Below are 21,588 nucleotides of genomic sequence, written 5' to 3' on the forward strand. Positions count from 1 at the left end.
AGGCGAACGAAAGTCGGCAAAAGCGATGGAAACCCACCGCGATTTGTATTATTAGAAAAGGAAGGCGCTCGGCTAATCATGACAGAGCGGTATAAAAAAGTGTGTACGAGAAAGAGGAGGAAGACGAGTGGAAGAAGGCAGCGCCTACGGCAGCGCCTACGGCAGCATGGTGGGTATACGTCCCCTCCGTGGAGGACTCTGCACTCGAGCGATGACAGCGCTCTCCAGACATCGTGGTGGTGGGTGGTGAAGCTTCACATTTTGTGGCTATTAAGCTGCGCAGCTTAGGAACTTTTTTATCTATATTGTCACAGACTAAAAGACGAAGAACTGTGCAGCGACGCGGGCGCGAGCACTCGCGCGAGGCTCTCCGCCACTAAATCATGCCATCACCAACTGTCATGTTCATCGGCCACGCAACATTTGGTGGAGGTGTTGGGCCCCTTCATCATCCCGGTACCGGAACTTCCCACTGAGGTATTCTGTGCAGTGCCCATGGCTTCGCACCTCCCGCTGTTTTCCCAGCCTGATGGCTAGATCGTTTCAAGGGCCGCGGCAAATGCGTCAGCTTCTCCTTTTGACATGGGACCGGGGTTGAATTGAACGTCACCAAAGATCATTAGCAAGGTGTTGCACAAGCCGAAAAAAATTCGCTTCATCATCTCTTCAAGAGCAGGTGGGCACAACGCGGCCAGAAGAACACAGGTCACGTTGTTTAAGTAACTAACCTGCAGCATCAAGCAGCCGGGGTGCACCTTCGCAGGTGCGATGTCGTGCCCGGAGTGTGCACTTCCTGGGTGGTTTTTATACTGCGCGCCAACCGCTTCGAACGCTGGTATTGTACATCCGGGTCCAGACAAATGAATAGGCTTAATTGTCCTCATCTTTTTCTAAAACTCATTTGCAACAACTTTGATTTCGTGTGAAAGTATAACTGCTTACTTACTTCTGCGTTTAAGACCAAATGTTTTTTTTTATTTTGCAAAAAATCAGGGAAAATTTTTTCGAGCTTTCGAAATTTCCTCCAACTTTACATATCTAGCCTCATCGTCCCTGCATGCGCTTCACTTTAATCATAATCATCACCAGCGTGACACTGGTTGACACTGGTTTGTCACTGGATTGTCACTGGTGTGTCACTGGTTGACACTACTGACACTGGTTTGTGACACAACAAGCAGTCAGCACCCCATGGTAAAAACAATCCCTTCTCCTACATCGATGTATTAACCGGCAACGTCGCAGTGTGAAACTTGAAGAAAAACGTCTTCACACACGCTGGCACCACCATTTTTCGTACTCTATTTAAAACATTTCCTCCTTGGCCTCCACTATACAGAGATCGATATATTGGCTCCGCGAAGACGGAGTAAAGCAAAACTTTTAACAATTTCTTGTATCGAGATAACGATGACTTTTGGAAGGAGAAAATTCAAGAACTCTCCACGCGTGCACAGAAATGGTATTCACACGCTCAAACATATGTAATGGATACCTGGTTTCAAAACTGTGCTATTTGTTCCCGGTCTTTTCATGCTCTTGACTTAGCATTCAAAAGTTTCAGCGTCTCTTCGCAGTTTTTGTTTGGCAGTCCTCATGGGAGAGGACTAAATGTGATAATTTATTTCTGCGTTTGCGAAAAGGGGGTCTTTCCAAACCACACTTGTACCTGAGGCAGGTGGTGTCAAGGTTTATGTTTCTTCGAGATCAACTCGACCCTTTCCTGCGGCGATTTATTCAAGTGAGGCTTCCTTCGGCGTTGCCAAACTGTTATTTCCACTGTGGACGGGATGAGATACAGTGCAAGTAGGTTTTTGAAAGAAGTGGTCTTTGCTTTCCTGTTTCTTAATGCTCGCTTCAGTTTGGAATACGTTTCTAATGTCACGCGTAAGACTCCGCCATGCCAGCTCGATGGCTTGGAATGGACAAAGGCGCGTCTAGTGAATACGGTGTCTTCGTTCACTCCCATCTTCCTTCCCTTACGGCGAGGTTCAGCTATCCATCGAGATATGCGAGGCAGATACATTTCCTTTCCACAAAAACCAATTTGCCGACGAGGAAGGCGTAGAGCCGAACGGGCGATGGCGTTCTGTGGAATCCCTGGCGGCGCTGCAAGACGCTGTCGCGATCCACTCTTCGAGGCGACGCTTAACATCTTAACCACAATTCAGTGACACAAGCACAACACTGCACCTTCCGCTTCACTGCACTTTAGGTCAACAAAGTGCCCGCCTGAAGTTTTTTCCATCCGTGGCTGCCTCGTCACAAATCATAGCTACGCGATTGAAACGAAAACGTTCGACAGAGATCAGTCTGGTCTGGGATGCAACATTGAGAAATGAGCGCCAACCAAGTTCTTGTAAACAAGCTACGTTTCGAAGCCTCACTCGGTTTCTTCGCCAAGACGTCACTGCGGGAGAGTTGCAGCTTTTGGCTTTTAAGCTCTCATCTAGTTGACCGCCAGGTCACTGAACCTAAAGTGGTGCGGATCTAGGAAGAGGGAACGGTTCCGGAAAGTGGTGCGGATCTAGGAAGAGGGAACGCTACGAAAACAAGAGTATACTTTCCCTAATTGTCCGTCATTGTCAGTTATACTTGTTCAACTACTAAACCTCCTTCAGAAGAATCGACTGTTGGGCGAGTTGGTGCATGACTATAAATGATACAAGGTGCAACAGGGAACAGGAGGAAAGAAAAATGAACGCGGACAAGGCGCTTAACCTCATGTATTTTGTTATAATTTGTTATATGCAGAAAACCGCAAAGGAAAAAAATGACACAATAAACTGGAGGGTTCTGGGGAACCCAGTTTTACAAGCCCTTCTCTATAATCGAGCACAGCAAAAGCTCCGAACACTTTGGCACTGTGTAACATGCAGCGTTGGAGTTCGCTTATCTGTATAAATAAATAAAACTTGAGTGCAATTTCTTCCCAGGCATGGCAGCAAGTGCGAGAAAAGCTGACGCACCCCTTTTTCACAGCAGGTGCAGTTCAGTGGCAACATGCAATGACCACAGGTAACCACGAGTAACTAAAGGAGTGGTGAGCAATGGTGAACTTTATTTTATACAGTAAGTACCTGCAAGACATGATGCTTTGCTTGATACAAGTATGTGCAGTCTTTTGCTAAAGTTTACAGTCCTCCGTGCGGCTAATTCGAATGGCGCGTGGACTGTAAACTTTTGCGGCAGGGAAAAAAAATTAGCTTCTTTCACGAGAACAATGGATGCAGTGAGATCATCTATAATGAAGCCCAAGTAACATGACAAGTGCCCGGTTGAAGATGAATATTGCACATGTCTTCGTCTAAGTAAAAAGCCATTTTTTTTAAACTTTTAGAGCCGCCGCGGTGGCTCAGTGGTTATGGTGCTCGGCTGCTGACCCGAAAGACGCGGGTTCGATCCCGGCCGCGGCGGTTGAATTTCTTTGGAGGAGAAATTCTAGAGGCCCATGTACTGTGCGATGTCAGTGCACGTTAAAGAACCCCAGGTGGTCAAAATTTCCGGAGCCCTCCACTACGGCGTCTCTCATAACCTTAGTCGCTTTGGGACGTTAAACATCATAAATCAATTTTTTAACTTTTATCAGTTACATATTTTAAAGGGATCATATAATCACACTCCTCACAAAAAGAAACAAACATATATTCGACATGTCAATTCTGCAATGTTAGCCATTTGAGCACAGCAACTATTTGTACTTTTTTTCAAAGCAGTAACGTCACTGCGGTGGCTCACAGTTTACACTGCCAGACTGTTGACCCAAAAGAGGCAGGTTCGATCCCGGCCATAGACGCATATCGACGGAGGCGAAATGATCGAGCCCCATACATTGTGCGGTATCAGTGCCCGTTAAAAAGCCTATGTGGTCGAAATTGCCCCGAGCCCTTCAATACGGCGTCCCTGACAGTCAGAGCTATATTTGGTGACGTCCAATCCCAGAAACCTGAACTGTGACATCTGTGATCAACAATTGTGCAGCCAATATTAGATAACGAGTCTTAATGGAGTTTACCTTCCCAAAGCTACTCGGGCTGTGAGGGGCAGTGGTCAAAAAATATCACAATTCAGTCATACCATGTAAGAAAAGGGTGAAAACAAGAACTTCTGAGGTTGAATACAATAAAATCTGGATTAGGATATGTCACCTTGAGTGGGAACCTAGAAAATGGCTAAGTAGAAATTGTTATTCATTTGCATAAGACATCTGTAGTTCATTGAAAATTAAACCACACCAAAACACAATTTATAGTTATTCAGTTGTACACTGCACCTGAAGTTCATACGCCGGCACCTCCGTTTTGTGTATGAAATCCTCACACATGACGTGGCAGGCGTCGCAGGCGAGAATCCGGGAGCATGGAAAATAGCCCGATGTCGTCCTTTCTTTGATACCACCTCTGCTCCCGAATTTACGTGACGTAATTAACAGACGCCTATGTCACGTTTCTGTCGCCTGCATTCCTCTAGACAAAGCATTTTGAAGTAGTGCAAACTGATGATTGAGTTCGCCAAGCATCACTGAAGGAAATCTTGAGCAAAAAAGGCGCGACAAGGGAGAGCAAAGCACATTCTCACAATTAATCTTACTGGAAATACCGTAAACTTAGAAAACAAAAAAGTGCGTGCTGTCAATAAGGAACAGATTGTAAAACTCACCCGGAATTTTCTGCCTTTTTTTTTTGCAGCGTCCGTGGCCTACTATGTAACACACAGTTTTCTGCATTATACGAAAGAAATGGTCTTGCTACGCCTGTTTCATCAACTAACTGTGCTGCCTTAAACTTTGAGATCGGAAGATCTCTCGAAGAGTAAACTCTGTCAGTCAAACGGATGCCGCCACTTTACGATAGATAGTGACAGGGACGGCACATTAGGGTTATACCACTGACCGGATTCCGGGAGACGCTGGCTAGATCAACAGATAAGGGTAGCAGTTTGGGCAAGTTGGTGTATCATGACAAAAAGTAGCGCTCGATCAGAAAGGACGAAACGAAGGGAACACCACATGCGCTAACTGTTAACCGAGTTTTCAACGTAGTGACCGTTTTTGTACACTACGAGAACGTGAATACATCATCCCACAACATCATTTCCTTCCTTGACAGCCAAACAGGATGAGTACTCACATAACCAACTTCCAGGTTTTTTTTTTTTTCATTTCTCTAGCTTCCATGATCTCCCGTGTTAGCTGTTTTCTGCTCCTGTTTGTTACTACTTGTTCATTAAACATCGTATTGCACACATCTAGCTCGCATCCTCGACAGTGTTTGGCAAGGTTTCCTTTACCGTTTTCTACGCTTCTGCTGTGTTCACGTAGTCTCTAATTCAGGCATCTTCCGGTTTAGCCTATATGTACTTTACCGCGTGACATCGGCAGGGAATAAACAACCTCTTGCACACATTTAACCAATTTATTTTTGTGCTTCTTACCGCAGATCTCCTTGTCTGCATGATAAGGATTAGTGATCTTACAAACTTTTGCCAGTTTGTCTGGTGCAGGAAAAACTATTCGAACATCTGCTTTCTGGCCATTTTCTTTAAATTATGTTAAATCTTGTGCACATATGAAACCACTGCTGTTCTTTTACTCTTCGCAAGCAGGCCTCGAGGATTATGCTCACGGATCAGATCTTCGGCTACCCACACCAGGATATTTCTTTTCATTTTTGTTTTCATTTTTATTTCCTTATATTTTTGCAATAACCAGCTTCTTTCCACCTTTTCACTTGCTCCTGGAAACTACTGTTTAACAGGTGTTCGCGCGACTTTTTCAGCGCCTTTTTGCAACACATGTTCACAATTCCTCTTTTTCAGCTTTAAGTGGGCCGAATGATATTCAAGCAAGGATTTGCTTGTCCGAGCAGCATATCTCCAGCAAGTGTGTTTTTTTTTTGTTTTCAGACATTAATTTGATATCAAGGAACCAAATCTCTTTCTTTTGTGGCATTTCAACTGTCAATTGAAGTGGATGGACACCTTCCTTAAAAACCGCTATTACACCTGACGGTACTTTTTGTGTGCCATTCACAGCACTGTCTACCACAACTAGAAAATCGTCGACATATCTAAACACTCTTATGACTTTAGAACCAATCAGGTGTTCATTCAGGATCCTGTCCAAGTGTGCTAAGCAGCAGTTAATCAGTATCGTAGCTAGACACGATCCAATACAGTACACACTCCCTGTTTCTGCAGGGAGGGTTTCCCACACCATCTGATAAAGGTGGAGTGGAGCAGGAAGCCAGAAGACCTAAGACATTCTGTCCAGAAGTATTTTTGACGCATTCAAGCAAGCCTGCGTGGGGTAGTGAACAGTACGATCCTTATTATCAAACGAGAAATCCAGATGGCTCTTGGCTGGGTGTGTCCTGAAGAAGTCTAATACTCCCTCCGAGTTGTTTATAAGGTACCGATCTTTGATTGTTAATTGCTTTAATTTGTTCTGTAGGAACAAAGCAACTGACTTGTGCCAAGAATTACTCTCCGAAACAACTGCCTTTAAGGGAACGTTCATTTTGTGCGTTTTAGCATTGAAATACACTCATAGATGATCCAGTTTGTTATTGTCTATGGATTTCACCCCCGCGTCGAGAATTAACTTCTTACACAAGTTCTTCGCTTGAGTTTTGAGCCTATAGACAGTGACTGCTTAGCGTTGCATTTGAGCAGCGTAGAAATAGCTTCATTTGCCTTAAAAAAGAATTTGAGGTTGAGGAGAACGACCGATGGTCCTCGAGAAGACGAGTCGCATGTGAACGCGGTTAATTCTGCGCTTCGTTTTGTTGCTCGCGACGGTGCTCGCTCGTTTGAGTCCGATAACTGCCGCAATTCCGGGAGAAGCCGTCATATCTGGTCGTCGGGAAACCAGTGCGCACTTCCTTTTTTCTTGTGTAGGAGAGAGAGTTTGAGTAACACAGGGGAAGTTGTTGGGCGCGCACGTAGTACCAGCTAACCAAGTATTTCCGCGACTGGATCACCAACACAAAGTACAGCCCATTTTTGCCCGCACAAATCTGTTTTTTCAGTCACCGCTTCTTGTTGCCATTCGCAACTGGAATCAGCTCCCGGAAAACGTGGCGTCCATCACTGACCACGTCACATTTGTCGACAATCTGAAGTGCTTCCTGGGGCTGTGAATGTTTTATGAGCCGCATATATCTGCCTGCAATGACGTATTTGCTTCATGTTCGAATTTTGTGTGCACTCGCCTGCTTGTGTATTTTCTCCGTATTCTAAACTTTTATTGTACCCCCGCCCTATGTAATGCCCACACGGGCCTTTAGGGTAACTGAATAAAAAAAACCAGTGGACAATCATTTTGTGGCCCCTTGTCGAAATGTTAGATTTTTTAAAATAAATTTGATGTTGCTTTTGCACTGTGTTATGAATCTTACTGAAATTGGGAGGCGTGGCATGCTGTTTCTAAACCAATCAAGTGGTGAGTGTGCCGTGATTGGGTGATGCAAAATGTGGACCAGGCTCCTAGGTGTGGGCCCCAAAGCCTGGAAAATGGTTCTGAGCTTACTTTAGATGTCCAGCGTACTGGTTATGCTGAGGAGGGAAGAATTTTCCTGTAGCCAGTTCCATGTTGTTGTGCTCGCTGCTCAACCTGTTGTAAATAAGTAAGCTCCTGTATATAAAGCTTCAGTTTGAACCCCCTGGAATCCTGTGTAGGTAGCGGACATCGTCTGCTATACCATCTCTGACGGTGGGGAGTCTTTGGTACTGTAGAAGAATCCAGTGAGCCGTTTTTTACAGCGGCATTGGAGTTTATGGTGTGCCACATTCTGCGTTATTAACTGATCCCATTAACTGTGTTTACTATACCACACTTCTCTTTTCATCCAAATCTCCAGATGACCTAATCCTACATGCTGACTCCGTACTTTCTAGATTATATCAGTGTTCTGTCGAAAACGGCGTAATAATATACACTGAAAAAAAAACTAAAGCGTTACTCTTTCATTCGAAAAACACAAATATTGCGCTAACCGGGGGTATACTACTAAACAGCTTTACAATCGAAATTGTACGTTCATTAAAATGTTTTGTCGTGCAGTTTGGTCACAATACAGTTGAACCTCGTTATAACGAAGTTGAAGGGGCCCGGCGATTACTTCGTTATAGCCGTAGCTTCGTTATAGCCCGTGTCGGCCGAGGTTTGAAGGGGAATCGGCATTCCTTCGTTCCATCCGTTATTTGATTATAAACCGTTCCATTATAACGAAGTCCGAGTGTATGTCCCGGCACTCTCATATAAATTTTCTCACCGGCCAACTGTTTCGGGTGTTGGGTTCTAGTCCCGTCTTTCAAGTACCTTCCTCTATCCAGAAAACTGTTGATATGTAATTCACTTTTTCAAAGTCATCTTAATTGCTGCTGTCTCGTAACTTGCAGAAAAGTTCGTAAGTTGATTGTCCTCCTGAACGTAGTTCTTCGAGTCATATGCAATAAGCCTCACGATTTCCATTCTGGTCTTATCTTCCGGAAGCTTAGAGCCCTAAAATTTCCTGCCTTAATGAACCACCCCCTGATTTCATCTTGCCAAAAAGATGCAAAAGATAACCTTGAAATTTTTAGCTCTCTCGCTAATCTCACAAAACGCTCAGCTCTCTTACAACTCGAGCCCCAGAGACTTGGTGTGTTCCTCACCTACAACTAATTATTGTCAGAAAATGTTACGCAACAGGTTGCCAAAGGTATACTCATTGATATCAGCCAATGTATTACCGATGTGCTCACTTTTCGTGCTAGAAATTTGTATGAAATATTTTTGCGCTCATGACTGTATACTGTCTTAAGTTGTGTACTGTCATGCATTCCGTATCAAATTTTTACAATTGTTGTATCAGTTTTCTTTGGAATTTTTTTCTCTCCGCCCTGCTGCAGTCATTGTAATGGAACTTGGGGCCAGTCAAGCTCCCTCTGAGCAGCTTTTACCCCTTGTTTCCCTCACATTCACTACACCTCCCTGTTTGGGGAAAGAAATCAAATCAAATAAAATGTGACCACACATGGTTCTAAAAACCCACAAATGTGGTGGAATAACCGGCTGCATTGTATTCAGCTGAACCATATTGTATAGGCATCAGTTAAGCTTCTTCGCTGAAGTTTCTTCCTCGCTGCCGTATCTATGGTCAAATTTAAGGCGAGAAAAAAAAATGAAGTTCGAGATTTGGAGTGAGCGGATCATCTTTGTAGGGGAGTCTTCTGGAGATGATGGGCTCGACGCTTCAGAGGGCGCAAAACTTGCTTTAAGGAGCCGACAGAAACTCTGGCAAAAAAAAAAAAAAATTCTCAATAGAGCGCGAATGGGCAAGCCAAAAGCGGTTTTGCTCCTAATGCGACGCTCCGCTTGCATTCGCGTGTTTTAGGAACACGTTTTTTCCTAGAATCGAAGTTACAATGCAAGGCCAAACCAGCAAACCGCGAGTGGCCGGCTGCGCCTCCTTTGACGATGATGACAGCCGCCGCTTCTCATACCAAGCCACGCTGTCACCCAACGCCCTCCCCAGAGTCCACGGCCGCCACTCGCCTTCTTTCTACGTCCCTCCTCGCTCTCCAAATACTGTGCACCGTTGGGACATAGGCTCGAACGAGCGTCGAGTCGATGCCAACACTCTTGGGGCTCCGTGTCCACAGACCCGGTGGCAGAGATCGGCAATGCCCATCGGAGTGTGAAGAACACATGTAATTTTACACACGGAGCAGAAGGAACGGGCCCGACATCGCGACAAAGGTTCGAGCTGCGGTCCTCAACACACATCGTAACGCACAATGGCCGGGAAAGAGCGCTACCTCCAAAGTAAGAATATAGAAAAGCGCAGTACAGCCTTTACTTTCCAGTCTTCTGCACTGCCATTGTGGGCGACATGGAAGACACTTCCCCTCTGCACCGTCTCGTTTACACATGTACGCACAGACATAAGACGTATGAGAAGCAAGCTTTGCGAAAAGACGGGACGCGCAGAATAAGCGTGTACTCTCTGCGCACACTTGCACGCGCGAATAACAGCCGACCGGGATGCGGGTCAGAGTGAGGCACACACGGCGTGCCCCCTTGTCGTCGTCGGCGGCCACGGCTGCTTGCAAAGGTAGATTTATTCATTTCTTATTTTCTTCTCACTGCGCGGCTCCTCTAAAGGAGGAGGAGGGCGTCCCTTTTTTACACGCTCGCGTTCTACTTGGTCGAGCAAGGGCGTCAAGTGACACATGAAAAGGCGGTGGAGACCCTTGAATGCGCGTCTTTTGACAAAGCGAGCCGGGCAGAACCTTTTTGGGAGCGGCGACGTAAAAGAGATTTTGTAGCCGCTGAGCTGTTGTTCTCTATTGCTGCGCCGCTGCCCCTTGTTGATCCTTTGTGTTTGCGAAGCTGGTGAAGAGGGGCGCGCCGGTCAGCGGTGACTCGAAGGGCTAAACGCGCCAGGTATGCTCAAGCACACAGGAAGGCAAGAAGCCGTGTCGGGGAACATTGATATCCTTTTGTGCCCTGCCCACTTGAGGCTGCTCTCTTGTCACGCACCGTTCTCTTCCTATTTCCTTTTCGCATGCTGAAGGCGCGACTTCTGTGACGTATATAATAGAAAGGGCTTGTTGCATGCTGTGAGCTTCTCCTGCGGCTTGTTGAAACCAGATGTGAAAAGAAAATAGTTTCTCCTTTCTGGCCGTAAATGACTGCATTTTAAAGGAGGCGTTTACTGCACAGCTCATGTTTTACAGTGCTGACACATAGCTGTGTCATGCGGCGACTTTCGCCTTATTATAAATGCGTTGTTCGTCTAAGACTGTCTGAACGCATGTTACATGCATCGTGTTTAATGTAAACAAAAGATTAACCGCCAGGTGCTTCCAGTAATTGTTTTTGATGGAGGTTGTTCGTGAACATAATGGACGCAAGCTGATCCTGTTGTCAGGAAGGTGTGTACACTGGGTATTGCCGAATTTGGTGACTGCATCTTTCTTGCTGTCAACCAACTCCTACCAATCTATGCCAACTCCCTACTGCCGAAACGACTGGCAGCTGGCGCTATATGCACGGTAATCGCTAGACGTATTCGAGCGCAAAAAGACCTACAATTAAGCCTTTTGAGATATTCCAGTTCTGGAAAAAGGCAACTGGCGAAAACTGGGTCAGCATTCACCTGAAGGTGGGCTATTCGTGTTTGTTTCTTGGGAGATACGAGCTCGATGTGGCTGACCGGGTAATTGACTGAATGACTTGTGGGGGGTCCTTATACCATTTATCGATGGTTGTCTTCTTCGAAAGCTACTGTGCACTGCTGCAAAGAGGATAAAACTCAGCCTTATGTGAATGTCGAGGGAAAAAAAAAAAACAAGTATGAACGCGCAGAGACATTACAGACAAACGTTCGAGGTTCGTATATTCTGACCCATGAGGCAGGAGGGCAGTTTTTGTGTGCTCCTGCTCACTGAGTTTACTCGTCATCATTATACAGGGTTTTGTATGGTTTAACGTCCCAAAGCTAATGATGCTACTATGGAGTGGAGGACTGCAGATAATTTCGACCACCTGGAGCTCTTTACCGTGCCCACACATCGCAGAGTACACGTGCATCTGGCACTTCGCCTTCATCGAAATGCATGAGACCGACGCGGCCGGGATTGAATCCGCGTCTTTCGGGTCAGCAGCCGAGCACCACAGCTACTGAGCCAGCGCGGCAGCTTTCATTATATAGGGTGAACAATTATTGGTTGAGTCTGATATTGAGAGAATACTCCTAAAAATTGTTTTCTTCATCAACATCAGCTGCACTACGCCCACTGCAGAGCAAAGGCCTCTCCCATGTCACTCCAATTAACCCCGTCCTTTGCCAGTTGCCACCACCGTATCCCCGCAAACTTCTTAATCTCATCCGCCCGCCTAACTTTCAGCCGCCCCCTGCTACGCTTGCCTTTTCTTAGAATCCACTCCGTTACCCTTAAGAACCAGCGGTTATCTTGCCTTCTCATTACATGCCTAGCCCAAGCCCATTTCTTCCCCTTGATTTCGACTAGGATGTCATTAACCCGCTTTTGTTTCCTCACCCGCTCTGCCCGCTGTCGGTCCGTTAACGTTACACCTATCATTTTTCGTTCCGTAGCTCGCTTCGTTGTCCTTAAAGGTGCACTGAAGAGGAATCTGAACTTGTCTTTTTGCCGCGGGAACTCGATCTACACGTTTCTAGCATTCTTAGAAACTGCGACTTATTGCCCCGTATGGCCGATTTCCCGAATTAAATCGAATTAACGGCCGGCTCCCGCCCTTTTTTTTTAATTCTGCCTCGTACGATGGGCGGAGTCGACCAACGCGTGGAGTGCCTTTCACCCAGTCCCGTGGCGGCTTGCCGCTCTGCCATCGGCGGAGTAATACGTAGTAGTCCGTAGTAGCAAATAGTCCGCGCGTATTTTTATTTCTGCGGGCTTATTTTGCGGCTATATTATCTGCGAATGAAACTATTCATTCATGGAAACCTAAAAAACAAAATAAAGCGAAAGCAAAGCCTCCACGGAGCTGGCTGAAGGAACTTCACGCGTTGGTCGACTCCGCCCATCGTACGAGGCAGAATTCAAAAAAAGGGCGGGAGCCGGACGTTAATTCGATTTAATTAGGGAAATCGGCCATACAGGGCAATAAGTTGCGGTTTCTAAGAATGCTAGGAACGTGTAGATCGAGTTCCCGCGGCAAAAAGACAAGTTCAGAATCCTCTTCAGTGCACCTTTAACTTGAGCTGGACCCTTGTCGCTGGCCTTCACGTTTCTGCCCCTCAGGTGAGCACGGGTACGATAAAGCTGTTGTGTACTTTTCTCTTGAGTGATATTAGTAAACTGTCATTCGTGATCTGAGGGAACCTGCCAAATGCTCTCCAATATTATTTTAGTTTGTTGTAAAACTCGTTAATTCACGTGCTGCCTCTACCAACCGCTCCTAATGGGGTAGATGTCGTACCCTGCTAGGCATGCAAATAAGGAATTTTGACGTGTGCTCGCTCCGGCGTTAAAACAGTCTGTACCACTACGTCTATCCATGAATAATTCCCTCTGCCAACTCCCTACCAAGCGTGTAGGAAGCGAGCTGCATCAGTAGACACGGGTATGCATAGAAGGCCCCCCATGGTGTCAGTCGCGAAAAGCGAAACCACGGGATGTCGGTGTCGCCAAAGGAACGGAAGCAGGAAATAGTATAGACTGTCGCCGTCATCTTATAGCTTTTCCTCGCCAAGACAGCGCCCATCCGCCGAGGGGATTCTTTCTCTAGATGGGCGCTAGTTTCAAGCACGACGCTGTGAGACGTGCGCGCGCAATAAGACGCTGAACGGGCGGACAAATAAAATACGGGTGAATCCGCAGTGCGAAAACAGCCAGAAAGAAAAAAGAGTAAGGAGAGAATAAAAGGAGCCCCCTGTATATGACAGAGAAATCCCTTTCGAATTTGTCTCGAGCGCTGAAGACGCCGCTTTGCGTCCCGTTGTGTATAAAAACCACCATACGCGAGACATTAAGACGTGCCGCCCTTAATCCGGGGATTAAGTCGGGCTAGATTACCCCAGTCACACGGCGCCGCCTGGACCACCAAGGGAGGGAATCCGGCCGCCACTGGGGATAAAACAGAATGCGCGATCATACGGCCCCTCCCTAAAACGACGGTCAGTCGCTTCGCCTCGCTCGGGCGAGCAGGTGGGATATCTGTGCGGTGGCGTGCGTTCCTTCAGTACCCGCTTTCTTGCCGTTTTTTCCTAGCGCCTATATATCGTCATTCTCTTTATCTTACAGGACAGATATATAGCTCGGGAAAAGGCGCTGTAATTTGAGTGGCCTTGCCTTGTTTTTTTCGGCGATCGGCAAATGTCGCCCTGGACTTCGCCCGGACGTGCTTCTTCCACTCTGCTCGTTAAGATTCCTCGAGCGAAGCTATACGAGCGGATCGGCGGCCAGCGGCTTATTCAAATCCCGCTTGCTATATCACACACGCACGGCGGCGGCGACTACAGAGGAAACCGAAGACGAGGCTTCGGGTGCCTGGCTGGTACAATTTTTGCAGAAGCCGGCGCAACGCTTTTTGATCGTTTCCGTCTCAAAAGATAGCCTATTGCGGCAAGCGGAAACAAAGAAGAAAAGTGTTCTGGTTTTATTATCTTTTGCCGGTGCTTTGCAGCTCGCGTTTATAGCGACGCAGCCCTGACCAGGCACGTCAAAGAGCGCTCCAGCCGCGGTCTGCGTAGCAAAGGAAGTGAGATTCTGCAAATGGCATCGGGTTTCGCACAGAACGCGTACGCTGTAGAGCAGCACCAAATATGTAGTAAAACATCGGCTTAAGTCGTCTATTAAGCCAAGCAAAACGATTGTGTCAGTCAACGGGTGTACTTGCAGATCACTACATGTGACTAACAGCGATAGCCCGAACTCGTTGTTGGTTCATAACGCGTCACGCTTTTGGACGGGCAGTGTATACGGTTTAAACACCTCCTGCGCTGTAAAATAAACCTTATACAATCAACTGTAAGCAATAATTAAGCACTGTTTTAGGGTCTAAGTATTCGATATGGCGTCTTTGTCTTATATGGCTCTTAGCTTGTAAGTCTATATTTTCTGGCCCTGAACGCTAACCTTATTCACTGCTTGTTTTATATTTTTCGGTTAACCACACACACACACACACACACAAAAAATAGAGAACAATTTTCAACAGCTCAGCGATAGCCTCAAGTTTTATTTTCCTATTCCTAGCCTTCTTTGGCTTCTGCCATTTTTTTTTAAGGCACGCAGTAGCAAGATGCCGGGTTTAACCACGGGCGAAAAGTGGTCGTCTCCAAGAGTACGATCCTCAAGACCACAACGAAACAGGCGCATGTCACGCCAATGTCAGCAGCGCCCTTCCTCAGTGGCCTTATAATCGCGCCCTGATGCTGCTGGCACGGCCAGCGTCGCAAAGCTGTCACAACACACAGGCTCGCTGCCTATTTGTTTTTTCTGTCGGCATTGTAGAACTTTTCAAGCCGCGTGTTTCTTCTCGCGATCTTTCTGCTGCCCTCATAAAATATGTCCAATTCAGGCGGAGGTGAATGAAGACATCAACACTTCATTGCCGTTAGCTTCAATCCATCCCGCGTTAAACAATAAGGCCACGATAACCGTCGAACTCTGGAAACATCACGAGAGGTCAAGTAGCAACAGAAGTAATTACGGTGTTTACTATCATAGCATGCCACAAAAAAGGCACTGATAACACTGACATTTGATTGTATAACATGCGCGGTATTGAATGTTTTCATCCGCACTATTTTTGGTGCTGAACTCTTGCTTTAGTCTTTTGTCCCCTTAGCGCAGTGGTGTTAGCATGCATAACGCTCCAAAACACTCATCACACTTCGTCTATGCGAATGTCAATACTGGCATTGTGAGGCATAGCAGCCTTGTTGAGTTTCTTAGCTCGACCTTGAGTATGCTGCTTAAATTTATTATATAGCTTATTTTGCTGCGAAAGGCCAGACACTTGGTAGCCAAGTATATGCACAAAATACTTGTGTATAACACGACACAACACACACACATGGACATGTGCGTTTCTATCTTATCTTTATCTGTGATGTTGTTCAGTGAGATATTATTACTGTTCCTATTTTATGGCTAAAAGATAATTTATTAGAGAATATATGTATATATGTATAGTAAGCTTAGGAAGTCGCATGGTAAAACTTCGCGCAGTTTTCAAGGGCGTTCGCATAGCATCGGCTCGGCTTCACGTCACACAAGTTGACAGCATAAGAGCGCATTGTGTCCACTTCAAAGAAGCCATTCGTAAGTACATGACAACGCCGGACGACGTGCCGCTAGAGAAATGGCTCCGCCTCTGAAGGCAGCCGTTGGTTGCTAGGTAAAAGTGCCAGGCTTGCCCACATCTCGACGGGGACACATCGGGGGTAATCTCGAAAACATGAAGTCGTGGAGCGACTTCGAGAGTCGTATGCTGGGTCGTTTTTCCGCAACTGGCCAAGACTAGTTCCATTTGTTCATCCATTAGCGCTTGTCCAAAGGCCAGACCGTCAAGAGCTACTGCGGCGTAAAAAGGCGACTCTGCTTGCTCGCTGCTTTGAAGGATTTCATCTCTGGCCTCACTGATCGTGTGCCGCCTGACATGGCCTCGGCTACGCGAGGATGACCATCCCCAGATTGCCGCAGTGGCTGGCCGCGGCACAGTGAGTCAGCCTTCTTTTCTGGCACGGAGTCTAATAAATAATTTGAAAAAAATTGTTGTAAAAAGATTCTACGATCTCCCTTTCAGTCCTGTCGCTTGAGCTGAACAAAACTTGACCTTTGATCATGTTTGATCAACTGGATCACTTGATCTGATCTGGAAGTTTCTTACTTCCATAACACTAACGGCGACTGTGTCATCACGCCATCCATTTCACTTTACCAAACGAAATCTTTGCCACGTGCTTTCTTTTTTCTTAACATTTGCTGTCGGTTCTGCCAGGCCACTATTTGAAACTTTCCTTGGTTTTAAATTTTTGTCTATACGCTCAATGTTGTATTCCCTCTCCATTGTTCTTATCCACGGTCATCACCTGCAATTTTATTGCCCTCACCGTCGTCTCTACTCCGGTTGACAGTTGGTCCCCATTCCCTTTTCTTTGGGCAGAAAAACTGCTTCCGCGCCGTCCCCAAGAATGGCGCTGCGCTCCCACACTCACGCATGTAAAAGACCGGCCTCTGGGCCTTCATCTCATGACGTTTCCCCCTTTGGCAGGCAGATTTATACACGCTCGCAGAGTATTCGAACGCTTTGCACATACATTCTTGTCAGGCCTGCGTCTCGTCGTGTCCGCGTACGCTTCTGCACCGTCCTGCATTTCAATGCCGCCACATGGAGCGTGATGAAAGAAGAGGTAGGAAGCGTCTTGCGGAAAGCGATCGCTTTGCGAGTGATACGCCACAGCAGAAGACTGTTCGCCCCTGCCGACAACGCCATGATTATGCGGCCGCTCACAGGAAACGATTGCGTTTACATGGACCAGTGTACAGTATGTGTGGTGTGGTGTGTTGAACACTAGATCCATTTCAAGATTTTGACTAGTGCCATCTGCAACCAATGTGTTATGCCCGTAAACATTTCATGCTTACTCTACTCTCGGTTACGGGAGAGGCAGAGATTTTTTTATGACGTGTTTTGTCTGCTGTTTTCCCATGATGTATTTAGCAAGCTGGGCTGCGCATGCGTAGAGCCTACTATTTCACCTCCGTAGTTTATTCCTTAAACAAAATAAAGACTATGAAAAAGGAATACACAAAAGAAATCCGTAACGGCCTTCACACTTCTCTCTCATATCCCTCCTGCTTCAAGAAATTGGTCACGTACGGAGCAGCTGTACCCAGCGCATATTATATCATAAACTTCAGCAAAGGCCATTCCCTCTGTGCTTGTCCACAACGAAGCCAGGCAAACGGATTACGTTCAGCGCCGGTTTTCGATCCGTCTGTATACATAGGTGGTCCTCTTCCATCCCGCACAGAGCCCCGTTTTGTTAGTTACGGCCCTAACAAGCAGAGTGTGCACGCACGCGGTCATAGAGATCCCGCAGTGCGGCTAAGGTCACCCGACGAAGACGGCGCAGCCGATGATGGAGAAGCGAGGCTCACCAGCGATATTGCCTGCAGCGCTGTTCGAGACAAAACCTATAGCGCAGGGCACGGGAGACGCCTGACGGCGCGCGGTACTTCGCGTGAATCATGGCTGCTTTGTATTCTGCATTTATAATGGTGTCGACTTCGCTTAATCGACTGCATGTGGGATGTGCTCAGCTGGTTTACTATTTATGAATAAAATGTTCCGGATGCTTGCCCGAGAAAGAACGCTAAATGAGTGAAAGACATGCAGCTTGGACGTCAGCTATATTGGCGCGTATGTGCACGTCCATGTACGACGGCAGGTAAAATTTGTTGACGCGTAATCGGTGCCTAATCGCGTGATCTTAGCAGGTATTATATGGAGAAACACCTGCTCATGCATTCGCATATTCTTCGCTATATTTGCTCCCTCTGCCGAGTGCACGGCCCAGCAGTTGAGCTCAGTCCCCAGTACACTGCGCGCAACTATGCTTCGGGCCCGGTCCGAATGAGTGGAGAAAAGGCGTGTACAAACCACAGGGGCGAGCACGGAGCGTGTCAGCAAAAGGCAAGATGTCCTCAGCGGTGCACTGTACCCCACGGGCGAACGGCACGGCAAAGCGTCCACCGACACCTCGCACCTGCACACGCCGCCGGCGACGCGGAGATTGACGCAGCGGGGCGTCTGCGTCGAGGGGCGTCGCTCCAAGGCCACGGAATGAAAGGAGGCAGAGAAAAGGTCCATGGCTTCTACGAACCACTGTTCTTCTGCCGGGCTTGACCAGGTGTCGACAAACGTCTGTTCCGCGTTGTTTCTTTTTACAGAACGTATAAGTACCTCCTGTCTTCTCGCGTATGTACGCGGAGTTGGTCCTCGGCAAAAGCACCCGAGGGGGCAGACATTCTTTGCTTGCGCTTTCATTCTGCCTAGCTTCAACATTTCGCACCTTTTCCTCGCCATTGTGCGCGGGTACAGAGTTCGTGTCGGATAAAAGCGGCAAAGCGTTTGCAGATTCTACACTTCCAGGACTCCCACGGAGACAGAGGTGCTGTAAACGAAGCTATCTCGTTTTCGCATGCTTTGCTCTTTTAAGCAACTGCGCAAGCGGTCGTATACACGCCCCCTTCCCCTTTTCTATTCTTTGCTTTCTGCACATATGATCGAAAGGAAAAGTCGGTAAATTGGTAAATTTATTTATGAGGAAAGGAAATGGCGCAGTATCGGTCGCACATATCTCAGCCGACACCTGAACCGCGCCGTAAGGGAAGGGAGGAAGGTTGAAGTGAAGGAAAAAGGAGAGAAACAGGTGCGGTAGTGGAGGTCCCCGGAATGATTTCGACCACCTGGGTATATTTAACGTGCACTGACATCGCACAGCAGACGGGCGCATTTTGCGTTTCGCCTCCATCCAAACGCGGCCGCCGCGGTAGGGTTCGACCCCGGGTGCTCCGGCTGGGTAGACGAGAAAAGCCAAAACTATTTTTAGAATCACTGCAATCATCCCGAGCTTGCGAAAGTAAAGCAAAATTGAAAAATCATGGATAAAGGAGCATGGGCCTATAACAGAGGAAGGCATAACCCGGAGAAAAAAGAAAAAAAAACTTTCTGGCTACAGGTCGCGCACATTTTTCATGCGATGGTTTGCTGCGTACGGAATAAATACAACGGTGAAACATGTTGCAGAAGAGCAATGTAATCATTTGATCGCTGGACATTGCATATTGCAAGATGATCTTTCACAAGCGAAGAGGGCAATTTTTCTTCTGTGCTCGCGAAATCAGTGCACCGCATACCTGCACTCAGAGCGAAAGTGTACTTCAAGAACACGTTGTATACCCCATGCCCAACCATTCGCCCTGTCGGGGAATACACTGAGAGGAATCAGCGGCTATTTTTTTTTCTAAATAGCTCCACATAGCGTGCAATTTTTCTTCCCTTGGAGGATCGGCTTAAAGGGGCCATGACAGCCTAGTTTCGCGCATACCCTGCTTATTGCATATAATTCCCAACACGTTAAACTACAATTACCCGAATTTTCAGTTGATTCTGCGTGGTAGATAATTTCGTTTCTCTTGCAAGCTGCGTTGCTGGTCTGGCAACCTCTGATGGCTGACGTCCCAAGGGCATACCCGCCCCGCGGCGTCTGCTCCGCTGTTCGCTGCGTTGAGGTGCTTGCTCGCACAACGTGGATGGCGGTTCCTCCAAAAGTTTTTTTTTTTTCTTTTAGCTGAGCGAAATAAAATGCACTGTCCGTGTTTTCTTTTCGGAAGCTTCCCGATTAGTCCGCGAGATTAGTGATCCGTGGGAAAGTGGACTTGCTCCTGGCGCCTGTTTACTGATTATTGAGGAAAACGGAATTGGGGCACCCCTGCTTTATTAGTTACACTTGCAACCAGTGAAATGCCCCCGTATGTGAAAAACGGCACGTGGCGTGCATGCCTTCGCCGATGTGCGCCGTGAACGGCGTGGCGATCTGTCGCTGGCTGTTATTGCCTGCTTTTCGTCGGCTCAATAAATAAACTCAAGTTATCACAAGGTGGAACTAGAGTAAGCTTGAGGCACGAAAGGTGCAGAGAAAAGTGCCAAATCTGACTTCCTTCCTGCTGCATGTGTGTTTGTGTGCGTGTGCGCGCATAGGTGTGTGCGTGTGTGCGTACGTGTGTGTGCATGTGTCTGCGCGTGCGCGTGTGCGTGCGTGTGTGTGTGTGTCTGTGCGTGTGTGCGTGTGCGCGCGCGTGTGTGTACGTGTGTGCGTGTGTTAATGTGCGCGCGCGCGTGTGTGTGTGTGTGTGTGCGCGCGCGCAAGTCGCCCATACATTTCTTTCCGCTAGTAGAATAGCAGACGCCAACACGACTCGAATGTTTCACTGCGCGCACCGACGAATAGTCGCTGCCACCAAATGAATGCTTCAAGATAATAGTGCATCATTTAGCATTTACTCTCCGTGCGCCTCCAGGAATGCGACGATTACGATTACTGCAGCTCCGCGCTGAGGTTGTTTACTTAGCTGTGCTCAAACAGTATTGGTCGTTTGCTTGGCATGACGCAAGGTGCAGTGCACATCTTAAATGTTTTCTACTCTTGCTTAGAAAATATAGTTTGACTCTTTTACACACTACGATAACTCTGCAATAAGAGCCGATGCTGCTATCGCCTGCTTGGGAAACGCTTCGCGTACGTATGGCGCTTGTTGCTAATTTTATTTGCTTCCTCCGCTGTCACGAATATTTAATTTTAAATCGCTTTACCTGAAAATACGTTTGGACACCACTTACATTAGTGAAAACTGCCAAATTTGTTGTCCACGGTCGACGCCGACGACTGCTGCCGGCTGCCGTCCTTCAACACACATGCTCTGCAGACTGGATCACATCGGCAGTTCTTCCTTACTGTACGGGCGTCCTGCGATGTAGGCGGTCGTCGCTCTGAAGTCACTGTAGCCAAAACTACGCTCGACGGCTATTTGAATGCGCTAAGCGCTGTGAATGAACTCTCCGCAATCGCCGAAATCGCACACACGAATCCTGCGGACTCGCTAGGCCTCGTCACAAAAGGGGCAAAGGGCCGGCAGTCTGCTGTCCACCAAAATTTAAGAATCTGGCAAAAGTTCACCGAAGCTCACTCTTTACGCTACTACGATACGCGGTCGTTGGTCGTGCTGGCGTCGTTATCGATTCCAGCGTGACATACCTGTGCGTCAGCGACGCCACCTGGACCGTCGATCGACGTCGCATCGTCCTAGTGTGACCGGACCCTACTGGAAAACTACTTCACTGTTATCTCTTTTGCGGCACTGATATATGAGGGACGGCCGCTGCTGCGATCGCCCGCGAATGCACAGACGACTTTCGCTGCCCGAATTGCATCAAAGATAGCTGACGACCTTGCTCTGTGTACGCCCTAGTGACGCCACGAGAGCATTCAATATGGCGGTCGCTGCCAGTGGAAGGAGTTTCCTGGTCTCAATTTCGATCGCATT

The sequence above is a fragment of the Amblyomma mixtum genome, chromosome 5, assembly GCF_055824585.1.
Source record: "Amblyomma mixtum isolate Tamu chromosome 5, ASM5582458v1, whole genome shotgun sequence".
In the NCBI taxonomy this organism is placed as follows: Eukaryota; Metazoa; Arthropoda; class Arachnida; order Ixodida; family Ixodidae; genus Amblyomma; species Amblyomma mixtum.